Source organism: Artemia franciscana, chromosome 11 (assembly GCF_032884065.1).
Source record: "Artemia franciscana chromosome 11, ASM3288406v1, whole genome shotgun sequence".
NCBI classification, from domain to species: domain Eukaryota; kingdom Metazoa; phylum Arthropoda; class Branchiopoda; order Anostraca; family Artemiidae; genus Artemia; species Artemia franciscana.
In genome coordinates, this window is record NC_088873.1 from 41,022,456 (window position 1) to 41,028,311 (window position 5,856).

Below are 5,856 nucleotides of genomic sequence, written 5' to 3' on the forward strand. Positions count from 1 at the left end.
TTCAGTTTGACATTTACATAATTTGAAGGTTTCAACGCAATACCCTTAGCTGCTCTTGAGATATTGCACAGACACTTTTTAGACAAGCGGCTACACATACTGTCTTTTCATTTAGTTTTACAACATTTCCTGAAAGTACCAGCTTAATACCTCTAGCCGCTTCTGCAATATTGCAGTTACCCCCTTCTGCCAGCCAGGGTACACATAGTGATATTGCAATATCAAAGATACTGCAGATATGCCCTTTTAATAATCTGAATGTACATAGTGTCTTATTATTTAATTCAATATATTTCTCAATTTTACCTGAAAGTTCCTACTTAATAATCTTAGCTGCTCATGAGTTATTGCATATATGCTATTTTGCCAACTATTATGCACTTAGTGTCTTTTAATTTAGTGTTAACTTGATCATCGCAAATGCACCTTTTTTATGACCTTCATTCACACAGTCTTTTAATTGTATTCAGCACCCTCTTCACAGTTTCCTGAAAGTTTCTACTTAATACCCATTGAAGCTCCAGAGATATTACAAATGTACCCTTGGTAACCTAGATACACACAGTGTCTTTTGATTTAGTTCAGTATCCATCAGTTCCTAAGATGTTAAACATAAATAATTCTGAAAGCTGGAAGTACATAGTGTATTTGGATTTGTCTCAGCATGCACTTGGGTTTTCAACTTAATATCCTTAACTGTTCCTGGAATATTGCAGATGCGCCATTTTGACAACATGAATGCAATTAGTGTTTCTTGATTTAATTAAGCGTTCCTTTCAACATGCACTGAAACTTTCAACTTAATACCCATAGCCGTAATCGAGATATTGAAAATATGCTCTTTAAACAAAATTGATGCTCATACTCTCTTTAGATTTACTTCAAGATTCTGAACAACTTGTCCTGAAAGTTTCAACACAATACCAATGTGACAATGTGGCAACACATAGTGTCTTTCAATTTAGTTTCACACCCCCTTCAGCATTCGCTGAAATTTTCAACTTAATTCCTTCTGCTGTCGCCAGGATATTCCAGATATATCCTTTTGACAACCTGGATGCACATAGTGTCTTTTGATTCAGTAGAAGATCTCTAACAACATTCCCTTTCTAACGTAATACCCTTAGCTATACCGGAAATATTGCACGTACACCCTTTTGACACTATGGCTACATATGATATCTTTTGATTTAGTTTCACCTCCCCTTAATAGAAAGAAAGAAAGAAAGAAAGTTTATTTGAGCCCTACGGCCATACACAACATGATTTAATAATACAACACTGCACAGAACACACACTCAATATAAAACAATACTTATTTTCATTCACTCAGGCTCGACTGAGCCTCTCTCGCCTTTTCCACATATCGTGCCATTTTGCATATGGGTCCAGGCTTCGAAGACCTCAGGATATAAGAAAGCAGCACCAACTGATGGTCCCCCAAATTTCATCCCTAAGACTTTCAAGCTCCTGGCACTCCATGAGGAAATGGGCTAAATTATTATCCTCTTTTCCGCAATACCCACACTTACCATTTGTTCCCATATATTTTTTTTTTATTTCTGTTCCCTATGTAGGCTACTGGAAGGCAATTTCCCCTCAACTGGATCCATGATTTTAAATATTTAAAAGGTAAATTTACCTTAAAATAATATTCTTCCCCAAAAATTTCTTTTATACTACATTCATTCAGTAATATTCCTTAGAAGTTTCAACCTAATACCTTTAGCCGTTCCTGAGATACTGTGGATATGCCGTTTTTACAACCTGAAATCACATATTGTCCTTTGATTTATCTTAACATGTCTTGACTATTTATACTTATTACCCATAGCTGTTTCTGCGACATTGCAGATACACCGTTTGTAAATATGAATGCACCTAGTATCTTTCGATTTAGTTCAACAACCTCAAAATACAATGAAAGCTACATCCTAATACCCTTAGCTATTCTTTAGATACAATATATGCGCCCTTTTGACGGCCTAGATGCAATTAATATCTTTTGATTTAGTTCAATATCCCTTTCATCACTCCCTAAAAGTTTCACCTTAATACCTTCAGCGGTTCGTAAGATATTGCAGGATACGCCCTTTTCACCACATGGATGAACAAAATACCTTTGGTTTAGTTTTAAACCTTCCTCAGCAGATCCTTAAATTTTCAACTTAAAACGCTTAGCAATTCCTGAGACATTGCACATACATTCTTTTGGAAACCTGTACACACATAGCGTTTTATAGATGTTTCCACATTCTCTGAAAGTTTCGTTTTGATGCCCCTATCTGTTCCTAAGATATTGCAGATAAAGCATTTTGATAACCTGGATGTACATAGTGTCTTTTGGTTTAGATCAACATCCTACTTAATATTCCCTGAAGTTTTACCTTAATAGTCTTGGGCTTTTTGGACACATCTAGAATCAAACATTTCCCCCTTTCTCAATAATAAATCCTGCGTGTAAACAATGAGTTAATTGCATAGCTTATAGCCCTTGCCCCAGAATGTGTGTGTGTGGGTGGGTGGCGGGAAGGGGCTCATGCCAGCCCCAGAGTCATAGTTGCTGGGTCTTTTGACTATTTTTTAGCAAAATGGCTGTCTGAAAATTTTGATTTTATGTCTTTGGGGGAAGGGCAGCTAAAAGCGTGCAAAAGGAGGCCTAGTTGCCCACCAATCACTTTTGAATCTTAAAATGGGCACTAAAATTTTATAATTACAATTAAATGAGCCCACAACAATGCTTCTACGAAAACTCCTTCTTAACGAAGTGGCGTAGTGGAAATGGCATATCAATGTTTACTTAGGAAGCGCTACTGCGCTTTCTATGATTTCTAAGCTGTTATATATAGCTCAAGGTATAACATATTTCGTTAAGTAATATCAAACAATTATATTATCATGAATAATAATTGGCTTTTGGCGTGAAACCATCATAAAAGCTAAGAAGGCAATGCCAAAAGTCAAACTCAATAAAATACAAGAATCAAACGGTCGTAGTAAGGAGCTGTAAGTAAAGAGCGACATAGCCCAATACTAACCGAAACACCAAAAAAGGAATTATAATAACAATAGATACACCAAGAGAATTGGTTTTCCTTGCTGTTTTCAAATCTGTAAAATTTACTATGTTTAATGTAATACATCAAAAGCTAAAAGCCTGAGAAAGTTTGTCTTATTCTTGAAAAAGACAGGCAATACTCAAAAATTCAAGGGATCTTCAGGAAAATCACACCATCAGATTCAGTATATCAGAGAAAAATAGTGTAGATGTTTCAGGCTCCTATCTATAAAATTGCGGAATTTTATTCATTCAAACGGAAATAAGAAGTTCTAGTGTCCTTTTTAAGTGACCAAAAAGACTGTAGGTTAACTAGCCCCCCCCCCTTCTACAAGTTTTTCCTCAGAGACATCCGCTCAAAATTTTGAGATAGCCATTATATTCAGCATAGTTGTAAGGTCTAATTAACTATACTTTTGGGGAACCCCCTTCTTCATAGTCCCTCTGGAAAGAGCTGTAAGTTACGTAATTAGCCCAGTGTCCATATATAATATTTGTTACTGGGAAACATACAGAGATTTGGAGGGGGATTTTCTGCGGTGGGGGATTTTCCATGTGGAGAATTTTTCATTGAGAGGAAAGTTTCCCTGTAAAATATTTCAAAAGAAATTTTATATGGTGGGGGGGGGGGGGTGATGGAAGAGGATTTCTTGGAATAGTTTGTGAAACAGTCTTTAATTAATAACAGAAACTTTTCAACTAAAGTAAGGAGCAATACTTCAACTTAACTTGACTTAATTAACTTATTACTTCTGCTGGTGGTCCGGCGTAGAGAGAAGCCACTCGTCGCCTCCAGTCCAGACGGTCCTATGCTAGCATAATAGCTTCGTCTGGGGTGCTACCGATCAATGACAGAAAGTGAGCAGGGCTGTCCTTCCATCTAGAACGAGGCTTTCCACGCGGACGTTTTCAGCCACGCTTTGAGGGATCAAAACTAAAGGAAATTGTGACTGAGCGCCTCTGCTGACATGCAGGCTAGGTGGCTGAACCACCGAAGAGTTCGTGCAGTGAGCTGACATGAGTTGGAGACGAAGTCATACCACTTAATCACTTCGATTCGTCTGAAAAACTTGGTTCGAGCCACATCTATTGCATTTCAGGCCGAAGCGGCAGCAGGTCAGGTCACAGCAGAGCAGAAAAGAACTTGGTTTACAGTGTGTTGTAAATGGTTTTCGCGATATGGGAATGAGTTTGCTGGTGGTCCAGCGTAGAAAGAGAGGCCACTCATCGTCTGCAGTCCAAACGGTTATGTGCTAGCATTATAGCTTCGTCCGGGGTGCTACCGATCAAAGACAGGAAGTGAGCAAGGCTGTCCTTCCATCTAGAACACGACCTTCCACGCGGACGCTTCCAGCCGGACGTTGAGTGATCAAAACTAAAGGAAATTCTAACTGAACGTTTCTGCTGGCATGCGGGCTAGGTGGCCGAAGCACCGAAGATTTCGTGCAGTGAGCTGACATGAGTTGGAGACGAAGTCATATCACTTAATCACTTCGATTCGTCTGAAAAACTTGGTTTGAGCCACATCTATCGCGTTTGGGACCGAAGCGACAGAAGGCCAGGTCACAGCAGAGTAGAAAAGAAATCGGTTTACAGTGTGTGGTAAATACGAATCTTTGTTCTGCGGATACTACCGGGGATCGACCAGACAGAACGGCAGAATCGGGCCACAATTGAGGTGGCTTTCGTGATACGGGACTAAGTTTCAGCTTCGATAGATCTGCTGTCCGTGATGACGGACCCAAGATACATGAATGATTTCACAACTTCAACGGTATATCCTAATAAGCTGAGTGGAGTCGAGTTCAAGGTTGCGCATGCCGTGTCAATGATCATTATATTAGTCTTTTGCCAGATGATTTTCAGTCCCACTTTAGATGCTTCTTCCAATAATGTGGTAAGGACTTCTTCGAGTTCAGCTGCAAAAGTGCATACAAAAGCGATATCATTCGCGAAGTCACAATCAGATAAGACTTGTTCGCCAAACAGCAGTACAAAATGGAGACGGTTTGTGGTTCGATCCATAAACGTAATCGATTGTGGTGTTGAAAAGATCGGGGGCGGCAGCATATCCTTGCCTCACAGTATTTATTTTGAATACTGGGCTGCGACTAGGGTTTATCTGGACGGATCTCATAGTATCAGCATAGAAAGCCCTGAACAGAAGGCAATACTTGGCAGGAAGTCCTATTCGCTTAAGCACCAGCCAGAGAAAATCACGGTCAATCGATTCAAAGGTGGCTTTGAAATCGACAAAGGAAATATATGCTGCATGTTGGAACTCCCGGGCTTTTTCAACTTCTTGACGGATGGTGAAGATCTTCTCAATCGTGAACCTATAAGGCATGAAACCCGCTTGCTGTATCCAGTGGCATTTGCAGAGGAAATGGGTGCTTGTGTCCAGCAGTAGGTGCTTTAATCCCGTCATAAGGAGGGCTGTCCCTTCCTCGACACTTGCTTTTTACGCAAGATATTTTGTCACAATTCTTTAAGAAAGATTGCTCAAATGCAAGGATCGTCGAATTTGAGTTTGAAGTATTTTTAAAGAGCTTTAAGACTATAGCGTAAAAATTGATAGTTGAGGATGGGAGTGTCCCCCTTATATACGCAATAATTTAAGTTCGTTTTAAGTTTTAATGTTGCTCCTCATTTTCAGTTGAAAAAGATTTTTAGATTTAATTTCGTTACTTAAAAGAAAGGCTATGGTTTCCCAGTTAAGTTACATTTATTTATAAGACTAGGAAATATAAATGACAATGACATAGAATGAGTGCTTCTCAATATTGAATAAATAGGGT